Below are 13,750 nucleotides of genomic sequence, written 5' to 3'. Positions count from 1 at the left end.
TTTTTCAAAGACTGCATAGAATTAAAATGAACAAAGAGGTTATATTTTGTTAATAAATAACAGTCAAGACTTTTTGAAATAGCCACCCCACTGGCAAGATTTTAATCCACTAAATTTTCTCTTGTGTGGGTCATCCCAAGACACACGTATTCGCTACACTTACAACATTTTAACCAGCATTACAGCAGATAATTTGTACAAGAATGCGAGATATTTGGAAAAAAATCTATTCATCTAACTTTGCATGACGTAGTTAAAAAACCAGAGGAAAAAAGTGGTAGAATGTGAATACTTCATCCATATTAATAGGCGTTAAACCAATTTTTTAATTAAACATTTCCTAAAAAAAATGAAAGTCCCCAACAGGAATAGACAGTTTATAATGGGATAATATTCAAAGCGCCAGTCACGGCGTCGATTCAATTTTCCGCTTTGACGAGACGGTTTTAAAACATGCCTCAAATTTCTTGCATAATTAAGCACAATTAAGCCTAAACACTCATTAATACCGCAAAGTGGTTATAGTACCACCTTGCCAACCAGTAAGAACCAGTAAGTCGAGTGGTCTATTATTAAATTTGTCGATCGATGCCAGGATATGAAAAGCAACTAATATGAATCATACATTTTTACGCATTTATTTATTTATTATTACTGCTTTTGTTAAAATAAATTAATCGCACATTCAATGAAATTTGCGGGAATTTTGGAAGTGGTAAAGAACTGGAAATTTGGTTTGTAAACTATTATCATGTTTACATTCTAATAATAGTGTTACCCATAAATTCTAAACAAATTGGGTCTAATTGATAAACAAACAGATGGAGGTAAGTAATAATGGGTTTTCACACGATATTACCACCGTTCTTTTAATAACTGAAGACCGCGTTTAAGTGAACGTTTATGGTATTGACTGACTTGAGATTACGGTTTTCTGTACGATGGCATTTTCGATTGGCAAGTTTAGAGCAACACTAATGTATCTGTATCCTGTTCTATCAAATGCCATTGAAACATATTAGAATAAAATCAATAGGCTTTAACTTTATAGAGTATTCAGTGAACACCGCGTAATGAACTTACGTCCATCCAATGGCGCTACAGCCCAAATCGGGCCTTGGCCTCTTCTATTTTCTTCCTCCAGCCATCCCTGTCCTCTGCCGCCCTTTTCCAGTTTGGAGTTCCGAGCATGGATCGAGCGTCTCCCTGGATTTTGTCTGCCCATCTCGCCCTTGGTCTTCCAACCGGTCTTTTACCTTCCAGTTTTTGGTTGAAAATCTTCTTGACTACTTTTGACTCTTCCATCCTCTGCAAATGCCTTATTGTAATTGCCAGGTCTGCTTCTGCGAAGAGCTGGTAGATATTCTCCACTGTTCGTTTTCTTGGACCGGTCCATATATTCTGCGTAAGATCTTTCTTTCTTATGCGTTCACCATTCTTTCCGCTCTTTGTGAGAGCGTCCAGGTCTCGCTTCCATAGCATAACACTGGGCGTATTATTGTTTTATAAAGTTTCAGTTTTGCTTTCCTGTGGACATTCCCTGATCTGATTATGGCCGAAATGTGGTAGTATACTTTATTGGAATTACTGATTTTTCGTTGGATCATCTCGTCCCGTTTGATGGATATGTTACAGCCTAGGTAGGTAAAGTCATTGACCACCTCCAAGTTTTGGTCGCCTATTGTCATGTTCTGGCCTCTCCTCCTATTGCTTCAGGTCTAGCTTAAGATTTCTGCAGATGCTGCAGATGTGGACTTACCATAACAGTCAACAATACGTTAAAGTAGGCTTAAATTACAAAGTAATGTAAGTGATGGGATCTTGTTCATTTAACCAAACTAATTACATATTACAAACTTTTAACGTTCATGTATTTGCTTTTTGAGTTCACTTTGCTTAATTATCCACTGTTCACTTTCAATACTTACAAGCCTACTGTTAACCTGTTGTTTGCTTTAGTAGAGCTTTAAGTGCAAGTACTCTCATGTTCCATATGTATTGTAAAAAAGCTAACACTTTTGCTCCTGCTTTTCATCTTTATTATTGATGAAAAATTGCAAAATTTTTTAAATTGAAAACAGTGTCACGAGACAAATTTAAATCTAAAAAATGTTTAGTACAAATTTGAAAAATATAATATATCAAACACGTGACGAAAACTACTTGTTGAAAACAAACAGTAAATACCTTACAAAAAAGTTCACTTTTGTTAAAAACCGTCATTATAAGTATATGTAGAAATGGAAAATTCTGTGACATTTATTTTTGGAGAAAATGCCAAGAGAATTTAAAGAATTTTAGGAGAATGCTTAAAGAAAAAGCACATCAAAAGCAACAATTCAGACAATGGTAATTGAGCTATTTGGAAATTGTAAAATGTCAAAAAGATGTATTTCTTGGAGGAACCACACTGTAGAAGTAACCTTTACAGCGTCCTTCTGACAGTCCTTACGTTAAGGAATACTTTTCTTACGTCACGTGACAGTTGTCATAACTGTCTGACTGAACCTGAATGTCATATTATGAATTGTCATAACTGAACTCAATCTGAATTTATACATTTACATTTAGTTGCTTATTTGAGGAATTACACTGAAAGTTGTGTTTAAAGCTCTATGGAAAAATTGACAATTGGGACGTTAAGAAACACTTTAATACTATGCTTGCGTCACCTGACATCTGTCATAACTGTCAAAGCTCACTCACCAGTGACCTGAAAGTATAAAATGCCAAATATATGTGTTTCTTTGAGGTATTGCACTGTAAGTTGTGTTTACATCAGCTTACTTACTTACTTATCAGCTCCAGGAAGCCAAATTTGACAATTGGAACGTTAAGGATTAATTTAATAGTTTGCTGACATCACGTGATAGCTGTCATAACTCTCAAAACTCACTCACGAGTGACTTGACAGTATCAAATGCCAAATAGATGTGATACTTTGAGGAATTGCACTGTAAGTTGTGTTTACAGCTTCATAGAGCCAAATTTGTCAGTTTTGACGTTAAAAAACTCTTTAATACTTACGTCATTAACGTCACAACTGTCAAAATTTTGCTCCATAAAACTATAAATACAAAGTGCAGCGTGATTTATCCAAGCGGTAAAACTATTTTAGATTGGTAGTTTAACGTCACGGCTGCGTGATTTTTGACAGCTAAAAACGTTAAAAAAGTTTGTGTTAATGTCAGAACTGTTAAATTTAACTCTATGAAGCTATAAATACAACTTGCAATGCGATTTATCAAAGAAATACATCTAATCTGCGTATCTCAATTGTATGTAAGCGCTGAATGAGTTACCAGACAGCTGTAAACTGTCAAAAGTCACTTAGTCTCACAAATGTCAAATTCGTGGCTCTATTGAGGTGTAAATACAAGGTACAATTGTTTTGAATTTGATAGTTTCATGTTACTGTTGAATGAGTTTTAATAGCTATAACAAGTCTCATCTGAACTATCACGCTGTGAAGTGTCAATAAGGGCCATAACGTCTTAAATTGTCATTTAACGTCACAACTGTCAGATTTTTAATTTCACAAGATTTGAAAAACCGACCATAGTATTGGATATTGGTGCTAATTGCAATATCATTTATTCAACAATCTATGAAACAACGTAAATTCAATTTTTACTTTTTTCTACCCTATGAAAGCAATGCACGTTTTTCGACTTTGACGTCATCCTAGTTTACCTTGATTTTTCGTATATATTTTCATTACACTATCCAACCACTCAACCATGTCTCGTCATTAATTAAAAATGTATGTAAATCCACTCGAATCACCTATTTTGCTCTTGTTAACGCAATATTGTGGTGAAAATCGGTGAACTAATCTGCTTTTTAACTAATAATTATACTATCTTAATCTGAACTGTGATTACATCTAATAATTAATTAGTCAATCATTTAGACATTAAGTCCACTTATTAAGACGTTATAATAAAATTTTTGCAGCTTTCATCTGTCCATCCACTGATTATACTGCAGTAAGTAGCATATTCTTAATGCCCATGGAGAAAAATGATGGACGCTGATGGCGGTCTTAATAAAGCCGTAGTTTTCAATGAAGTATACAAGGCGTGACAGAAAATGCTCGTAATAAGGATTTGAGTAGATTTAATTTTGTTTTTTCCCACTTTTTACAGAAATTGTCTTCGTGCGAATCTTATTATGGTTCTTAACTCATCCTGCGTGTCGAGTTGTGTGCATGTACGTAAACTACCGTCTAACCCACTATTAGGAAAGAATTCTAATAAAGGTAAAAAAACTTTTTAACAATCTATTTCAAATAAGCCGACTAATAATTAGCTTCAGGCTGATGAGTTTGTCTTCATTTTTTCTGCTGTAATTGAAAGTTTTCTTGTCGCCTTTACGGGCTAGAATTGTTCAATACTCGCAGTAGTACCAACGATTTAACTTAACATGGTTAGATACTTAAAAGATCGATAGACGGCAATAAAATCCTTTGAATGCAAACTAGTAAATAACTGTAAAACACCGTTTAAGCAGACTTCCGACCACCTACGCCCACGAATATTAACAAGACAAGCTTAATGTACTATAAATTGAACAAAATTGCCTTTGGAAATTTATCGTGGGTGGTATTTCTGCAAATATTTTATGGTACCGCCATTAGTTTATTTATTTCCATTCAAGTGCCTTGACCTAGGCGCTAATCAGTAGCGCGACTGTGATTTTATTAGAACAGGTACTACCTTGTAAATTGAAATGTCTCGTTTAATCTATTAGTCAGCATTTGATCGCAAATGACTATTCTAAGCAGTTATATTTATTAGATTAAAAAATGTGTATTTAACGTCATAATATAAGTAAAAATGGCATTTCAGACGTTCGAAAAATACGATCTGTTAGAGTGTGTTACATTCTCATTCTTATTGAATTCTCTATCCTGAATGAAGACAACTAAACAAAGTTTCTTCTGATCTTTATAACACCTCAGGAAAAACCACAATTACCGTACTAGGAGCTGCTGTTGTTAAGTCTTTAATTTGCAGCCTACAACTCGAAACAGAATGCGGAATTTCCAGAAGTAGAGCTCTCTTATTTTGAAGAATTACAAGTTTAAACCGTATAAGATCAGGAAACATCTACTTCTTCCAAATAAGGCCGTGCAAAAGGTGTTTTCGTGTTGTTGGCACTTAGATCAGACAAAACAAAATCAAACATTTTGTGTCATTTGTTTTTAAAAGGTAGAAACCTGCGAAATCAAGGCAGATTTGGCTTTACTGTCTGGTTACATTACTAAACAGTAGATATCTGGCTTTTTCCAAGTTATTACACATTGTTACCAAGTTTTTGAGTTTATGAACAAGTTGGTGCTCTACCCCACAATTCAAAAATAATTTCCTCCATTTTAAATGATAATTTTGCTAACCAATGGATCCAAAAGATGCCACTTAATATTATGTGGGTATTAATAATAATAATTTCTCCAACAAAGAAAACTCCCGGATACTTGGAGGAATGCTACAGTTGTACTTACGTAAGTAGGTTTTAGAAAGGGTTACTCACCTGCGGATCACTTGGTTACCGTGAAACTCTTGATTAAGAAGTGCAATGAATACCACTTTCCTTTGAATCTGGCATTTATAGACTATGAAAAGGCTTTCAACACGTTTGAACAGTGAACCATTCAGAGAACACTGTCGATCGATAGTAGATACTCACAACTAATACAAGAAACTACCAACGCATCAACAGCAACATACTACTTCTTCTTCTTCTTCTTCTTCTTCATATTTAAGATCTCGCGATCTGTTAGTTTTGCAGGTTCCTCTGGACCAGTTCCTGGGAGGTGGACTGCCAGCTGTCCTTCCATCTCTTAGGTGGTCTTCCGACTGCTCTTTTCTCTATTAGTTTTCGTTCAAGTACGATGCGTGGCATTCGTTCCCTCTTCCATTCTTCTCACCTAAGCGTACCAATATCTTTTTCTATGTCTCCCCCATCTTACGATGTCTTGCAACCCACATTGTTTCCTAATTTCAGTGTTCCTAATTCGGTCAGTTCTTGTTTTTCCCATTATAGTTAGAGCGTTTTCATTTCCGCTACTCGGCATTCTTTTCGTTTCGTTGATTTCTTCTCTGGTTTCTATTCCGTATGTCCTGATTGGCCAGATACAAGTCTTATAGATCCTGACCTTGCTATCCTTTCGCATGTATTCGTTCGCCCATATTATCTGCCTTAAGCAGCCCGACATGGCAGACGCTTTGTTGATCTGGCTTCTTAGGTCCTTCACTGAGTCGTGATAGCTCGACAGATCCATACCCAGATATTTGAATTGTGAGACTTGATCGATGATTTTGTCCTGAACTACCAGCTTACATCTTACGGCATCTTTAGCAAAGGTTATGCTTTTCGTTTTTTCTATAGATATGGTCATGTTCATCGCTTGGCTGACCTGGCAGAATTTGTGTAGTTGTCTCTGTAGATGGTCTTCCGTTTCCGCGAAAATAGCTGCATCATCAGCGTATCATACCATGCTGATTCTTTTATTCTGTCCCATTCGGTATCCCATATTTAGTGATGATACTTCCTCTATAATTCTGTCCATTAAGAGATTGAACAGAAATGGGCTAAGGCTATCACCTTTTCTGATGCCTCCTGGTGTCAGTATCTCTTCCGTATAAGTGTCTCCTGCAGCATATGCTGGTGTATTAAATTCGACTGATTTTTCTTTGGTTGTTTGATAATGAATATGGCGTCTGTTTTCTCTGAAGCCTTGTTGTTCTTACCTGTTTGTTATTTGTGTTTCAAGTATTTCCTTCAAAATGTCGGTAAAGAGTTGCATGCTTGTGTTCAGCAGCGTTTTGCCCCTGTAGTTGTCCGGGTACGTCTTCTGTCCTTTCTTGAATATAGGGATAGTTATATTTTTGTGCCATTCCGTAGGTATTTCCGATGTTTTACATACTACTGAAATACGAAAACTGTTCATCACCCAAACTGTTGGAAGACGTAAAAAAACTGGTCTGAACGCGGCATTAATGTGAATGGTCAATACTTGAGCCACCTACGTTATGCTGATGACATAATCATCTAGGCAAAACATCCTACAGAATTTGAGAACTTAATAAATGAACTAAATGAAGAGTCTCTAAAAAATTGACTAAGGATGAACATTAGTAAAACGAAAGTAATCCTGATGGAGAAAGGCATAATCAAGGTGGAAAATCAGAAATTGGAGAGAGTGCAGGAAAACATATACCTGGGACAAAAAATTGTTTTTGGAAGAGAAAATCAAACAGTTGACATACAAAGAAGACTGATTTCGATGAATGTTTCTAGTATTTGATCTGGTTTCACACTGGATCACAAGCACGAGTCTGAGTACTTTGAACGCCCCTTTAGAGTTACCTAAAGCGATCTGGGAACCACTGAGTTTAAACTCAATTAAATTAGATGGATAAACCAAAAGTAAATTATGAAATCCAACACTTGACTCGCATTATTTTAAAACGAATGCACATAACTTTGTAAGCAACCAGAACATGTGTCGCCCTAAACCTGCCCGTAAACCAAATGCAAAACACATTAAACGCACGCGGAAGTCTTTCTTTTTGTTTTATGGAATAGCAAACTTCCTAACAGGCGAACGGTCTCCTCAATACATTTCCTAGACAAGTATCGTTCAATCATCCGTTGTCATGATTAATAAGAGGCCGTACCAGTTGGTTGGATGTGTTTCTAAACCAACACAATTTTGCCCGGGGAATGCCCCTTTGTTATCATTATGTAACGTCCATTGTGAAGAAATGAGCTGCAACAATTTCTTTGCGTATGTTAAATGATCGAACATCAACCTAAAGCTTGTCCGACATAGATATCGATCCGCCTGATCTAAATGGCATTCTCGGGAACGTCGTAAATGGAGAACGAGTTGTGGAAACACCCGTTATAATATTACATAAGGTAATTATTGTATTGTTTTATGTTTGGGTATGGGTTCGTCGCCGAAATGGATTTATGGCAGTTGTCAAGAGGAATTTGACCTAAACGAAGTGGTTCCCTGATTGGTTTGTGGATAAGACAACACTGTATACCTACTAATGATCATATTCTTAGATATGATCGGAGTGATCTAACATATGGGTATTCTATAAAGTAACTGTAAAAGCCAAGGCAGTTTTATATGTGCAATTAATAAAGCAACTCTGCCACTTTAGTCAATTACTGGGTATTTAATAAATGTAGTTGGAGGATCCATATATATTTCATTAGTAGATTTTAGATTGTGGTTTTGTACTGAAAGTTTCTTAGCAATTATGTCTATATCTCGGCACTTTTGCTATTTGCCATTTTAAGTATCTGTGTGTAAGCATGTGAAGTTATTTCTGTTGAAGTATTTATATTTTTACTGTAATTCAATACATCCTTTTTATGACTTTTGACATTTGTCAGTATCACATTGTAGTTCCTTTTTCGATCACTCTCAATAAAGTAGATTTGTTCCAGAAAGTTACCTGAGAAGTTGGAATTTTTATTTCCCCGTTTCCTAACAGTTTCAAAAGCTTCAAAAATTTTGAAGTTGTTTTGTTATTTAATAAGGATATGATATACAGTACATATCGCGATATATACAGAGTTGTCGCAATTATTCAATAATTATCAATTTCCAATAATAATTAGTAGTAATAATTGAATTACTAATTCTGTAAAGTTGTAATAGTTGAACTGCATACTCAAAATTAGTTCAAACACTCCCGAATCGTTGAGCTACTTAAAATAAATTAATTATTAATGTAGATAATTAATCATAAGCAGTTTGTATTTTGTTCATTCAAGAGAAGTTTAAAACTGCTGGTAGAAATTGGATGTAAATTGTAGCAGTATTAACTACTGCTTTCATTTTCTGAAGAATCAGATCATAAATTTGTAATACCACATTAATTGCCAGGGATACGACTAATAATTTTTAGAATTCATTCCACACTGTACTCAAATACAATAAATTCAAGATATCAAGGTTAATATTTTTTAGCTAGCTGAGAAAAGCATAACTCTAAAGTCAATTTGTTCAAATAGCAATCTTCAATCACCAACATTATCAGATCGGTTTAAGTATAATTTAGATTTGAGATAACCCCACATGAAGCAGTCGAGTGAATACAGATCGTTAGATCTTTCGGTTCTTTTAACCGCCCCTCGCACACCAATCTTAGGAAATGTACACAATACATTATCTGACAAGAAAAATCAATGACAGATTTATGATTTGTTGTACCGACTATCAATACAGTAAATCGGTTGCAGCATCATATCTGATATAGTACGAACGAGGTCTATGTCTAAATTTTTATTTGTGTTTGTCCATAATTTAGTAAATCCAGGAGATCTCCGGACATAGAAGATATAAATAAATAAATAAATAAATCAACGTAAAATGTCACATTCAAAACTAGCTTAAGCTTTGAAACGAAAGCCACATTATGTCCTTCAAAAACGTTTAAACATCAGACGTAATTTAATTTAATAAATAAATAATTTAAGAATTTTAGAAGCTTAAAAAATGTCATTGTAGCCAGTTTTCATAGTTTCCAGACAAACTGAAAGACTTTAGTTTTGAAAATTGACTTAGAAGCTTAAAAATTGTGTTTGTAACCAGTTTTCATGCAAATCGAGAGACTTTAATATTGAAAATTGACTTGTAGACATCAAAAACTACTTTTTCTAGAATTTTTTACTACAAAGTACAAATTCATACATTTAAACCTTAAAAATTGACTTGAACAACAAAAAGTGACTCTGAACTAATGAAAAGTGACATCAGAAGCTTAAAATTTGCATTTGAAGTAAGTTTTCATAATTTGAAGACAAATTTCATTATTTTAGTCTTGAAGATGCAGGGTATTGACATTAGAATAATGAAAATTGTTTTGAAAACTAACTTTTCATGCTTTTTACTTTGCTTTTAATTTTCTTCGAATTCTGGACTATTTTTAGTGCTTCAAAACTGCTTTTAGCTTGAAAAATCGAGTTTCAATACTATCTTCACCAAGTTATATAGTTATAGTTACATAGCAAACTTAAAAAACAATTTTTACATTCTTCATAGACTTAAAATGGCATTCCAAGCTTTGTCACTATTAAATCGACTTCTAGACACCTCAGTCCTAAAAATTCGAGTATTTCTTAATAATCTAGACTGTTTTTAGTGTTTTAAAGCTGTTTTCAGGGCCTCAAATCGAGGTTCAAGACTATCTTTACAAAGTTTTTGACTTATCAGGCCTAAAAACCAGTTTGTACACAGTCCATAGCTTTCAAAATGTTATTTCAAGCTTCTTCACTATTAAATTGACTTCTACACTCATAGGTGCAATAAATTGTAGCATCTCTAAGAAATTCAGACTGTTTTTAGTGCTTTTTAAGACTAAAAAATCGAGTTCCAAAAGTTAAGTTTCTTCAGTAACAAAAGTTAAAAACATTTGGTTCCAAATGCTACAATATTAGTCTTGAGAACTAATTTTTAGAAATAAAATAGTCCGAAAATTTAATTTGCTTCTAGACTTGTTCCAGTCCAGAAAATTGAGTTGTACACCAATTAAAGTCCTGAAAATAGACTTTTGGACTCTCTTTAGTCCTAGTAAAGTCAGTTCTAGCCTTAAAAGTCAACTTTTAGATTATTTTTAGTAGTAAAAGTTGTCTTGATTTTCGGGCTGTTTTTAGTTCTTGAATTCCAGTTTCAGACACTGAACCAGGATGAAAGTCTGAGAAAACGAATTATAAGACTATTCCTAGTAGTAAATAGCAAGTTTCTAGACTATTCAGTACCAATTTGGACTCTCACAAGTCTTGAATGTTCAGTTTTACACTATAAAACGATTTTTCAAATTGAAATTTGGAAAAATTACATAATGCGTTACATCAACGTCAATGTGTTACATAAATTTGATATCATTTAGTGACTGACTGTGGCTTTCATTATACCTACTACATATAATCAAATAAAGAAGATTGTTGATTGTTTTTAGTGTGTTAATTAGTAATACACAAATTGATCTTTTGTAAATTTACTATTCCAATGTTTAGTAGTCAATATCTCAAAACCGACAGCATTTAGAGAGACTTATCAAAACAGAAACTGTCTAGATTTTTTAGCACAGTTTGTGATTGATCAAAAAGGCGGCCTTCAGCTGGTTGCTTTTCTAAACCAATCACAAACCACGAACGATTCAGGCAAATGCTGCACATGTTCCTTCATTAGCATTACTCTGCAAGTGATGTTATTATTGAGGTTTACTTCTTTATCAAAGATACACAGTTCTCATAATTAATTTTACTTTACCATAAACTCTCGTTTAGGACATATCGTATACAGAGTGTCCCATATCAACTGAAATATAATCCAGGTGGTCAAAGTACATGCCAAAATACCCTAAACTGCTCAACAATCATCTCAAACATCACAATGTATAATTTTTGCTTATGGACTCTGAGTAAAGATCTAATATCCTTCTAATCTTAATTCGCTAATTCTGTCAATAAATACACAATTAAAATATAAAACTTGTAATTATATTAGATTTGTTTTTAATTCACAGATTATATTTACGACATAACTGTGCCTTAACTATGAACATTTCAGTAGGTTCAACAACTCCACGACCAATTTACTTACATAGGAATTTCGTTCTTGGTCATCGTTTCACGGTATATGGCAACGACTTTGCAACTGCCCACTATTCAAATAAAGTGTCATTATCCCGAGAAACATTGTATAAAATTATGCCATAAATACTGTTTATATGATATCCATTATCCGAGACGCGATCACATCAACAGATAGACACTTCCAGAGCTAGCCATTAAGTTGACATGTCAGAGAGGGAGAGGTAAATCACCCCAGGTCGCATTTCGTCTTGCTCACTTTTTTTTTTCTAAAACCAGTTGAGATTATAAATCTTTTTTAACGGCTTAGCGGGATTACACCTCCTAGCACTTAAGGGTGATGATATTTGCTTTGTTTTCGTTCGGTTTTACGTCTTAAAACCACGAAATCTTTTTTGGGGAGATTGTGTTGTTTTTGGATTTATACTGAGAAGTTTAGCTAGTAAATTCTTAAGGAATAAATCTTGTTGCTGTCTAGATAATTTTCTGGTAAAATGAGTTTTACCCTAAATTTTTATTATCTTGACTATTCTTGACAGAATTTTTTTAATGAAAGTTGAATACAGTTTTTCAAATATAATCGTAATGTACCTATTGTATTTGTGTTGTGTTAAATGTTTTTTTAGCAATATTCGAAAACAACCTAAAGATTCGGATTTTCTCAATACTTTCTTTTGTAACTCGAAAAGTTTTTAACAACAATCTTTTAACAACAAAATTTTCATATGATTTTTTTGTCTTTTAAAAAGCATCATTAGGAGAGCATTAGAACACAGGGCCCTATCTAAAACATGTAAATGCAGCCCTTTATTTAAAAAAATATAATTTAAATATAAAAAAAATGTTACCCCCAAAAATCAAAAACAACAAATATGAATGTGATTAAATGATTGAGCTGCCTACGTGCCTAAAATTTCCAAAAAAAGTGCGGAAGAATGAGTTGAAATGATTCAGTTGGCTAATTTGCTCAAAACTTTCAAGAGTAAAGTATAAGATGGTTTTAAATTGATTTTGCTTTCTAACTGACTAAAATTTTCAAAAGAACAACGGAATAATATATTGCTTTGATTAAGTTGGCAATTGCCCAAAATTTTAAAGACAAGAGTAGAAGAATGTGTTGAAATGATTGAAATTGTTATTTGCCCAAAAATTGTTAAGAAAAGAGTAGAAGAATGTGTTGAAATGATTGAGTTGGCTAATTTGCTCAAAACTTTCAACAGTAAAGTATAAGATGGTTTTAAATTGATTTTGCTTTTTAACTGACTAAAATTTTCAAAAGAACAACGGAATAATATATTGCTTTGATTAAGTTGGCAATTGCCCAAAATTTTAAAGACAAGAGTAAGAAAAAAAAGAGTAGAAGAATGTATTGAAATGATTGAGATGGCTAATGCCTAAGATTTTCAAAAGAAGAGTATGTGTGTGTTAAATGACGGTGCTGACTAATTTTCCTAAAATTTTCAAAAGAATTTGAAATGCTTGAGCTGGCTAATTTTCCAAAATGTTCAAGTACTGGCTAATTGCCTAAAATTTGCAAGAGAAAAGTGTAAAAGAATATGTTGAAATGATTGTGCTGGCTAATTACATAAAATTTTCGATAGAAGAGCAGAAGAAGGTGTAGACATGATTGTACTGGTTCATTGTCTACAATTTTCAAGAAAAGAGTAAAAGAATGTGTAAAAATGATTGGGCTGGCTAAATGTCTTAAATTTTCAAAAAGAGAGCGAAAGGATATGTTGAAATGATTCTTCTTCTTCTAGTGCCTATTCGTTTCGAATATTGGCCACCATCCTGGCTATGATGACCTTGTTGACTGCTGCTTTAAACAGTTTTATGGTTGTTTTTGAATACCATGTCCTTAGGTTCTTGAGCCATGATATTCTTCTTCTTCCGGGCCCTCTCTTTCCAAACACTTTTCCTTGCAGGTTTTAAGAGTTTCTATTTGTTGTCATTTCTCATTATATGTCCGAGATATTCCAGTTTCCTTCTCTTAATCGTTTTCATCGCTTCTTTTTCCTTCCCCATTCTTTCCAGTATTGTTTCTTTGGTCACTCTATCTACCCATGATATTCTAAGGATCCTTCTGTATACCTACATCTCGAAGGCTTTGAGCTTCTTTTGTGTA

General features: G+C 33.8%; 2 protein-coding genes across 4 annotated transcripts in view; one reads left to right on the top strand and one right to left on the bottom strand.

The window, feature by feature from the left end:
* LOC145733893 (uncharacterized) overlaps positions 1-13,750 on the top strand; it is a 73,711-nt gene that overhangs the window by 19,466 nt on the left and 40,495 nt on the right. The window lies entirely within an intron of this gene.
* LOC145733917 (uncharacterized) overlaps positions 6,435-13,750 on the bottom strand; it is a 71,215-nt gene continuing 63,899 nt past the window's right edge. For all 3 annotated transcript variants that reach the window (XM_081986951.1, XM_081986948.1, XM_081986954.1), the window contains exon 5: positions 6,435-6,602. The gene's annotated coding sequence lies outside the window, so the exon portion shown is untranslated. The remainder of the gene's footprint in view (positions 6,603-13,750) is intronic.

This window comes from Ips typographus, linkage group LG1 (assembly GCF_016097725.1).
Source record: "Ips typographus isolate SLU linkage group LG1, UJ_Ityp_2.0, whole genome shotgun sequence".
NCBI lineage: Eukaryota > Metazoa > Arthropoda > Insecta > Coleoptera > Curculionidae > Ips > Ips typographus.
Note: the sequence above shows the minus strand (reverse complement) of the source record. Positions and strands in the feature narration are given on the sequence as shown.